This window comes from Acomys russatus, chromosome 7 (assembly GCF_903995435.1).
Source record: "Acomys russatus chromosome 7, mAcoRus1.1, whole genome shotgun sequence".
In the NCBI taxonomy this organism is placed as follows: domain Eukaryota; kingdom Metazoa; phylum Chordata; class Mammalia; order Rodentia; family Muridae; genus Acomys; species Acomys russatus.
Genome location: NC_067143.1, coordinates 50,489,208 through 50,499,631, shown reverse-complemented (window position 1 = coordinate 50,499,631; position 10,424 = coordinate 50,489,208). Strand labels below are relative to the sequence as shown.

Sequence of the window (10,424 nt, the reverse complement as noted above, 5' to 3'; positions counted from 1 at the left end):
TGGAGGGGCTGGTTCTCCCTGCCAACACTTGGGTTCCTCGGATGGCAGGCTTGGCTCCAGGCGAGGCACCTCTCAGCCCTAATTTTCTTTTAACTTAGGAAACATATTTTCTTGTTTCTAAAATATTCTACAAATGAGGTGTTTTCAGTGAAGATATTGTTTTGCTTCTACTCCTTTGGCCCCACTTCTTTCTTCTTCTACAGATGACAATTTCTTAATGTTCTTTTTCTTTTTTGTAATTTAACTGTTTTGTTTTTTTTTTAATTAAAGAAAATGCACACCTGGTTGTGTATCCTCTTCCTTCTTGATAAATGATAATGCATCATACAATCTTATCCAATCTCATTCTCTCACTTGATGGTGTGACCTGGAGACTACCCATCTGCCAGTCAGAGAGCCCCCTTCCTTTCCCTCTGTGGCAAACCCTTCCCTAATAATGGCCCTTCAAGTCTTCACACTGCAGAAGCCCCAGAAGTGAATAACTTTTTGCACGTGTCTTCCTTCTGCCAGCATATCTTTGGGATCAATTCCTAGAATCTAGGTTGCCTGGGCAAAGGGTATATTTAAGTACTTTTTCTAGAAATCACCAAATTCCCCTCCATATATGGCTCTCACCGTTTCATATTCCCAGAGGACGGGGTGTGGGAAGGTCTGTTTTCCCACAGTACTGTCGAGGGGGTCTGTTCTCTGGCCTTTGGCTTGTCGCCAGTCTGACAGATGAAAAGTAGCATCTTGGCCAAGCTTTAGTCTGATTGTGAAGAAGGTTTTACAGCTTTCTATATGCTCAGAGCCTGACTCACTTCTGTGTCTCCGGTGCCCTGCAGGGAGCCCTGAGAGAGAATGCTAGAACAAAGGAATACACACACACACACACACACACACACACACACACACACACACATACCCCAAAAGGCAAGTGTTAAAGGGGGTGTCTGACTTGTCTAAGGTCACGTGTCTACAATAATAGTCTTCAGAGCTGGGGCTAGGGTTGATTTCATTAGTTTCTCTTTGTCTAATTTTAAGTGCTTTTCTGACTAAAACAACAACAACAACAACAAAAACTAAGAGTGGTGCCTAGCAGAGAGTTTAGAGGGAACAAGAAACTGGAAACAGGAAAATGCAACCTTTCCACCTTATCATCCATTTTCTGCAGTTTAGTTTTTCACTGACCTTATGCTTTTTTTTTTTTTCAGTTTTAATTATCCTGCCCATGGTTTTATACTCTTCTTATTCCTTTAAAACTTTTAATCTATTTATTTGTGTGTGGGTGCTTGTGTGAGGTCAAAGGACACCGTGTAGGAGCTGGTCCTCTCTTTCCACCATGTGAGCCCCAAGGATTGAACTTAGGCCATCAAGCTTTGCGGCAAGAGTCTTTACCCACCGAGCCACCTGCTGGCCCTCCGTAGTTTCTTCCCTAACACTTTCCATGTGTTTTTTTTTAAACCATTTATTTATTATTATTTTATTTACATAGGTGTTCTGCCTCCATGTATGTCTGTGAGAGGGTGTCAGATACCCTGGAACTAGAATTACAGACAGTTTTGAACTGCCACATGGATGCTGAGATTTGAACTTGGGTCCTTTGGAAGAGCAGCTAGTGCTCTTAACCTCTGAGCCATCTCTCCAGCCCCACTTTCCATGTGTTTTATTCACTATAATGATTTATCGGAGGCAATCCATTTATGAAAAAAGAGGTTTCTTACCTCACAGTTTTGGAGGCTGGAAGTTTTTGTTGTTGTTGTTGTTTTTGTTGTTGTTATTTTTGTTTTGGTGTTTCAAGACAGCGTCTCTCTATGTAGCCTTGGATGTCCTGGACTAACTTTGTAGACCGCTTTGTATTTCTTTTTTGTTGGCCTCGAACTCACAGCGATCCACCTGCCTCTGCCTCCCGAGTGCTGGGATTAAAGGCATACGCCGCCACGCCCGGCTAGGCTGGAAGTCTTAGCAGTAAGGGCAAGACCCTGGTAAGGGTCACACACAGGAGGTGGAGGACGGTGTAGCATGGAAGGCTGCCATCTGGAGCAGTAAGCTGCAGAGCTGGAGTGATGGGTAGTTTCTGTCAACTTGACACAAACCTAGACAATAGCCGTAAAGAGGGGCCCTTGATTGAGAAAACACACCCATCAGATTGGTCTATAGGCAAGTCTGTAGAGCATTTTCTTGATTAATGATTGATGTGAGAGGATACCACCGCTGGGCAGGTGGTCCTGCAGAGTGAGCAGGCCATAGGAACAAGCCAGTGAACGATGTACTCCCACAGTTTCTACTTGAGTCCCTGCCTCCAGGTTTCTGCCTTGAGCGCCAGGTCTGACTTGATGATGTACCGCCACCTGTGAGGTGAAATAAACCCTCCCCTCCATAGGTTGCTTTGGCTATGGTCTTATCACAGCAACATAAACCTAGCCAGGACGTGTGGGTGGCCAGGCGCAGGCTTTCTAACCTCCCAGGGGTGCTACATCAATCTCTCTCGAGGACACAGCCTCAACAACCGATGACGCTAGGTGCCACCTCGTCACCGGTCCATCCACTCTCACATCACCACCTGCAGGCCAAGCTTCCAAATCACGAGCCTCTGGGAGGGAGGGTCAACATCCAAACCACAGATCCCATTCACGACCAGCTCTGCAAATGTAATTCCAGTGGCCGCACTCGGCTTCCCTATTCCAATATGCGTTAACGTATTTCTTTTCTGTTGCTGCCAGACTCCCGGATCATTTCCAGGATTTTTGCAGTTATGAAAATATCCTACCACGTTAATTTTTGTTCATGTTCTGGTTTTTTTTTTTTTTTTTTACCCCTTTAGAACTGATTCCTGGAATTCCAGCGCTGTGATCCAAGTTCATGGCTTTTCTTGGCCACACTCAGACGGGAGAGTCTGTCAGGCTTTGCCCCCAGACTATGTAGAGTCCCCTCCTCAGCTTGCTTCTCAGAGACTGAGATCTCTAGTCCAGACACACTCACACCTAAGGCTGCATAGAAGATGGATGGACTGTAGCCCACCTGGAACAAGAAACGGGCCTCTTCTAGCGTCTGCTCATATTCTCTGCCTTCCCAGGGCTGTAAGACAGATGACCTGGAGCCAATAGGAGGAAGCCACACACAGAGGGGGGTGGGGGGAACTGATAGAGGTGAGGGGCAGTGTGGATGCTGAGCTGGTCTGTGTTTGTGAGCACTCACAGGGCAGTGGAGCAAATGCTGGGGCCAAACCCTCCCGCTCTGGCAAGAATTGCATAAGTCAAAGATGCTGGGACCTGGGGAGGCTCCCTGGAAGAAGCAACAAGTGTGTGTGTGTGTGTGTGTGTGTGTGTGTGTGTGTGTGTGTGTGTGTAGCAATAGCAAGGCAGCTCTTACTTGACAGATCCCATTCACGACCAACTCTGCTGCAGAAGCTAGGCAGCATCCTCCCACCCCAGCCCAGCATACACAGCTGCCCTCAATAGCACAGGCTACTCCATCTCAGCTAGTTCCCAAGATGGCCGTCACGCCCCTTGGCCTTAGAGAAAGATGGCTGCCAGTGGCAGTGGAGGCCACACTTGCCTATGGTTGTCTGGTTAAAGAGAGCCCATGAGGATGGGTCTCCCAGCCTGAATTGGAATTCCTTTACTGCAAATGGATCAGCCTGGGCCCTGTTTCCCCTCTAACGACAGCCTCTCCAGGAATGCCCTACAACGACTAGCTTAAAGCAGTTGATGTCTAGTGTGAACGCTGAGAGTGCAGAGGACAGCCAAACAGACCTGGGGTTCTCTGAGGTGGTAATGATGTGTTTGTGGGCCCCCTCAGTCTCAGCACTGACCCAGTTAGGCAGGGCAGCCATCCAGGTCACCGGGGCACAGAGGGGGAAGAGTGAGGGACTTGGGCTACCCAGAGGGTAAGTGGAAGGATCTGGGTGAGAAAAATAACTGTACAGCAAATCCAGCAGGCTGCAAGCTGCATCTCAAGGCCCTAAGTGGTTCCTCCAGGCTCAGCTGGTCTGCCCCCTAGGGCTATCTGTATTCCAGCCTGAGGGCGCACATATTTACCCATTACGGAAGCTGCTTCAGAGCTGACAGACCTTGGTCCAGACCCAAGGCTGGGGGTTGGGGTTTGAACCCTGGCTCTGAGCTTCTGTGTTCTCTGGCAGAGAGGATTAGGGATTTTATCGTCAGAGCCTCTTGGCTTCATTGCTGGAGGACTGGGTGAAATGAAGGCATGCTTTGCTAACTCTGAAGTGTTGTGGAACCACCACGCTGTCCTTCTGCTGAAACCCCTGAGCACTAGAAAGCCGTGAGGACCAGGCAGGCTTTGAATGGACTTGGCAACCAAAGAGGAGATGTGTCCCAAAAGGGTTGATGACCTGCCCAAGGTCATCCCCCAACAAGACCATAGCCCCAGGTTCCCAGCCTTTGTCTCTTGCCCTAGGCGCTCAGGGTTGAGATAGGTCCAATACTAACCTGGAGTGCAGGGGAGGCACAGCTGCAACTTGTCAGTGCCTGCTTGCACGTCCTCAAGTTTTTCGGGGGCCATTCTTCAGGGGTTCACTGAGGTGAGGTCACACTTCCCCTCGGGCAGTTTCCTGTTTTTGCCAAACAATGACCCTTTCGGGGACCTGGTGCCAGCAGGCTGCAACTGTTGCCAAGGCCTTGACTTCTTGCATAAGAGGAAGAAAAGTCCTGGTCTCAGGGATACGGCTGGCCCCACACTCAGACATGGCTCTGAATTTAGTCATCCCTTCTGTCCTGGTCACACACGTGAGTATTGGGCTTATCGTGGTACTCAGAAGGCCCATCTAGATATTGTGTATTCAGCAGTTCCACCGACGTTTATCCTGCACCAGAGGATGCAGGGACAGCCTCCCCTTAGAGTGACTGGCTAAGTCCCCTCATTCTGGCCCTCTCGTTGCCTGCAGAGTTCAGAGTTTGTTCCCATTCTTTAGTGCAGGCAGCTTTGTTCTGAGGTCTCAGGGTGCACAGGAAAGCTATCCTGATGGTGTGGAGAACACTAGGGATGCTTTTTAGTAGGTGAGAGGGGATCAAGGTTTGGATATGAAAAGCCTGGAGCTGGGACCTGACTTAGGACTTTACATTGCCTCCACAATTACACACACACACACACACACACACACACACACACACACACACACACACATCTATCTATCTATCTATCTATCTATCTATCTATCTATCTATATGACCTGGTATGGTTATACATGCCTTTAATCCCAAAACTTGGGGAGCAGAAGCCAGGTGAATCTCTGAGTTGGAGGCTAACCTGGTCTACATAGTGAGTTCCTGGCTGCCAGAGTTACAAAGCGAGACCCTGTCTCATGAAAGCAAACAAAAACCATTCCAAACATTTTATTATACTTATTTTATGGGAGGAACCACAGTGTCACGAGTGTAGAGTTCAGAGGACTCCTTCTTTCTACCATGTGGATTCTGGGAAATCAAAGTCAAGTCATTAGGCTCCACGCCAAGTTCCTTTACCTCCTCAGCACCACCTCCAGCTCCAGCATGCAGCCTCTCTGACTACAAGCCTCCTGGGATTGGAGCTGCTGGGAGGCGTGTCTATGAGTCTATGGGGTGGCGTATCTATAGTGCTCGACTGCGAATAAAATAATAAAATACATGGGAGAGTGGCTGAAAGGGCTGATGGGAGGAGACTAATGAGGTCCGCTGTGAGTTAGGCACATTCGCAGAGTGCTGCCCCGCAGAAGAGTCCTCTGTGCTGAGAGGACTTAGCCAGCAGAACCCTCATCCCGTATCCACTCTGCACAGCGTGGGCTTCTTTCACTCCAGGTCTCCCTTCCAGAGGGCTGTGCCCTGCCCAGCACTCCAGGCAGGACTCATGCTCGGAGCCAGAACCGTCCCATCACGCTGCCTGGTGTCTTGCTATCCCCAGCGTCCTCTGGCCACATGTCTGAGTCAAGGGAGTGGCTTGGCAAGACCGCACTTCCCCTAGAACCTCTGGGGTTGTTCTGGGGCCTGTGCTTCTGTGGAGACAATAAGGAGACTCCCAAAGGCTGGCACCAGGTCCTGTCACACCCTCTTCTCCTAGGACAGGCTGTTCCTCTGAGCCTGGGGGCCTGGGACAATTGTAGCATTCCTGCTGACGGTCTCAGGGAGCAGTGGCCTGGCCTCAGGTTTGTCTGCCCATCCCCCAACTGGGCTTAGGGATGTAGCAGAAGATACAAGAGGCAGAGGCTGTCCTGCTGGGCCTTAGAGCTTCTGGCAGTCCCCTGGGAAATCCCTCTTGACTCAGTAACAGGAACAGGCCCAGAGGAGCGGAGTGACACTAGTCAATCCTATTATAGTTTCCTCCCTACAAAAGCAGAATGTGGGCCTCGCGTGCCTCAACGTGCGTCTGCTTGTCCAAATTCAGGAAGGCCAGGGCTCGCGCTCTCTCTCTCTCTCTCTCTCTCTCTCTCTCTCTCTCTCTCTCTCTCTCTCTCTCTCTCTCTCTCTCTCTCTCTCCAGCATCTCACAAACCAGCCTATAATCCCAGCATTGAGAAGGTGGAGACAGGAGGACCAGTAGTAGTTCAAGGCCACGCCTGGCTACGTAGCAAATTCAAGGACAGGCTGGGCTGTATTTGACCCTGTCTCAACAAACAAACACACAAGCAAGCAAACAAACAATGTCCCCATCCACCTCCAGAAAAAGCAGAGTATGAAACAAGAGCCTGCTTCTGAGGGGCTGGGGGGAACTGTCTCGGTGGGTAAAGTGTTTGCCATGCAAGCGCGAGGGCCTGAGTTTGGTCTCTAGAATGCACATCAAAAGCCTCATGTCAAAAAGCCAGGTGTGGCCTTTTCTTGCCCCAGACACTTCGAGAATGAAGTCCATCCTCATCGATCAGACTGTTGACATCCCAGAAAATGTCACCATCACTCCGAAGGGTACACAGTCATTGTGAAGGGCCCCAGGGGAACTCTGCAGAGGGACTTTAATCACATCAATGAAGACCTGAGTCTTTTTGGGGGAAAAAAAAAAAGAGGCTCCGAGTTGACAAATGGTGGGTAACAGAAGGAACCGGCCCACTGTCAGAGCCATCTGCAGTCACGTTCAGAACACCGTCAAGGGTGACACGCTGGCTTCCGGTACATGATGAAATCTCAGGTTCCCATTGACGTTGTCACTCAGGAGAATGGGTCCTTGGTTGAAATCCAAAGCATCTTGGGTGAGAGACACATCCGCAGGGTTCGGATGAGGCCAGGTGTTGCTCGTTCTGCTTCTCAAACCCAGAAGGGTGGGTTAGTCCTGGAAGGAAATGATATTGAATATGTTTCAAATTCAGCAAGCCTCCTCAGCTAAACACAAGGCTATCAGAAAGGGTCTGGATGGTGTCTACATGTCTGAAAAGGGAACGGTGCAGCAGGCTGGTGAGTGAGACCTAAGCTACCCAGCTCCGGAAGTTGTTGTAGTAGGGGTTAGGTCTTCAATATAGTGCCTGGTGCCTTTTTAAAATGTGCGCAGGGGGCTGGAGAGATGGCTCAGAGGTTAAGAAGAGCACTGGCTGCTCTTCCAAAGGTCCTGAGTTCCATTCCCAGCAACCACATGGTGGCTCACAACCATCTATAATGAGATCTGGGGCCCTCTTATGGTGTGCAGGGATACATGCAAGCAGAGCACTGTATACATAATAAATAAATAAATAAATAAATAAATAAATAAATAAATAAATAAGAGCCGGGCGTGGTGGCACACGCCTTTAATCCCAGCACTCGGGAGGCAGAGGCAGGTGGATCGCTGTGAGTTCGAGGCCAGCCTGGTCTACAAAGTGAGTCCAGGATGGCCAAGGCTACACAGAGAAACCCTGTCTCGAAAAACCAAAATAAATAAATAAATAAATAAATAAAATAATAATAATAAAATAAATAAATAAATAAATCTTTTTTTAAAAATGTGGGCAGAAGACATGTATATCGGAAGGCCATGTATATATTGGGGTTGTTTTCACCACATGTTAAACTATCAGAAACTAGAAGACAGGCCTGAAATAGATCCTTTCTAATATTCAGAGGGTACAAAATTTGGCTAATACCTTGATCTTGGACTTTCAGCCTTCAGACCTGAGAGCTGAGCAGGTTTTACTAATTTTGTTGCATTTGCTAGCACACCATCTGAAAAAAAAAAAAAAAAAAAAAAGACAGCTTCTTTTTCTGTTGCAAATATAATGCTCTCTCCTCATTTGTATCCAGCTGTGGTAGCTCCCTTTATTCTGTGGAGAGCTTGGAGGCAGAGCCTGGGCCGCTGTTGAGGGTGTGTCTTTGGCCTCAGGGCAGAGACAGCCCATAGTTGGCACTCAGGAAGGCCCTCCAGACACAGCCGGTGTTGATGCTGGCCACGGGTGGCCATGCAGGCTGAGACAGGGAGGCGTGGAAAAGATTGGAGATAGTGCAAGCAGCCCGCAGGCCACTTGGGTGTAGATTCTGTAGTCGCAAGAAGGCTGAGGCCAGAGGTGCTGAAGCATGCTGTGTGGGTGCGGGGCGGGTACAATCACGTGGCAGTAGGAGTTGTGGATTGGGGGGAACCATGGCAGGATTGTGGGAAATGGATTCTACTACATAAAACAGATGGACCGTGGTGAGGCCAGGCGGGGTTGTGACCCGAGTGCAGTCCCAGTGAGAGGGTACAGGCTAGACCCCTTATGAGCATGAGTCAGGAAGACAAGATGAAGAAAAAATGCCAGCCTAGGGTTGATAGAGCCTGCCACGCACAAATCCCTGGGTTTGAGGCCCCTAAGGGGGATAGCGGTACACACACAGTAATCCCAGAACTGGGGAGATACAGGAAGGAAAATCAGAAACTTCATCCTCTTCAGGCACATAGTAAGTTCAAGGCTGACTTGGGTTACTTGAGACTCTGTTTCCAAAAGGGCAGTTTGATTACTGGTTGGTTTGCGATTGTTTTACTTTTAATTAAAAATTTTATTACATTTATTTATTTACTGTGTGTTTATGGGTCTGGGTGCCACCGTACACATATGGAGGGTCAGAGGACAACTTGCAGAAGTCAGTTTTCTTCTTCCAAAGGAGGGACCCTGGCGTTGAACTCGGGTTGCCAGGCTTGGTGAAAAGCACCTTTAGTCACTGAGCCGTCTAGGTGTTTGGTTTGGTTTATGTATTTTTAACCATGTGTGGGGGAGTGTGTGAAAGTGAGTATGGGTCTTGTGGAGGCCAGAGGCTTTGGATGCCCCTGGAACTGGCCCTACAGGGAGCTGTGAGCCACCTCATGGGAGTCCTCAGAACTCCATTCCGGTCCTCTGCAAGAAGAGTACCCACTCCTAACCTCTGATCTAGCTCTCCAGACGCTGCTTGGTTTGTCTGGTTGAGACGAGATTTCACATAGCCTATACAGGCTGGCCTCAGGCTGGCTTTGAACTCCTTCCTCTGTCTCTCAATGCTGGGATTACAGGCCCGTGCTGACACCTCACTTCTGATTGCTCGCCACCTTATTTTCTGAGATGACAGAGCTCATTGTTTCAGTTAGACTGGCTAGCCATTGAGCCCAGGGGATCTGCCTGGCTCTACCTGGCTCCCTCACGCTGCCACCATGCTTGGCGTTTATATGAGTGTGGAGGATCTGAACTCAGGTCCTAATGCTTTCATGGCAGGCACTTTATCAATTGATTCATCTCCCTGCCCCACTTGGATCATTATTATTATTTCTTCCTAGTCTAGAACTTGCTGGAACATGATAATGATCACTTTGAATTTCAATTCTTCCCGCTATACAGCCCAAGTGCTGAAACCAGCAGCATATACATCACGCCTGACATAATCACACAGCATTTCAAAGGGACTGTATTAGAAATCAATCAACAGTCTCATGTTTGTCTCTAAGGGGGAAAATCTTCCAGACACCAAAGGACCTGGTGGGAGTTTCCCAAAGAAAACATGCATTATTCTTCGTGTCATATTAGGATAAAATAAGAAATATATATTTGATCTCTGTCCTTAGTTCCTTGATGTAATTACATTGTCCTTTGGGTGTCAAAAATATGGTGGCTGAGGTCTCTAGTAGCCCCCACTGAGAGCCAACCACTGGAAAGTTACTGGACTTGGAGCCCCGTGCTCAGACATCCAAGATGGGGACAGTCATTAAAGGTTAAATTTATCTCCAATAGCCAACAATGTGATCACACGCCCATGAGTCCATAAAGATGTAGGAAGAACTAGGGTCAGAGAGACTCTGGGGAATTGACTGGTGGGGACTCTGCGAGGGTGGTGTGACCAAAGAGGGCAAGGAAGCACCGTGCCCCCATGACGTGTCTTCTCTGTGACTCTTTGAAATAGTCTTTACAAGAAACTAGTGTAGATGAGCATTTCCAGCTTCTGGAAAGGGAGGCAACCTGAGCAGGGGTCTGTCAGAGAAAGGTGACGGCTCAGAGGCAGTTGTGGGATTGAGCACGCCACCTGGGCGAGCTGGTGCTCTTTCTGGGCTGACCTC

General features: G+C 48.8%; 1 pseudogene; it reads left to right on the top strand.

The window, feature by feature from the left end:
• Window positions 1–6,807: 6,807 nt before the first annotated feature.
• On the top strand, window positions 6,808–7,362 carry LOC127191726 (60S ribosomal protein L9-like; annotated as a pseudogene).
• The last annotated feature ends 3,062 nt before the right edge of the window (window positions 7,363–10,424 follow it).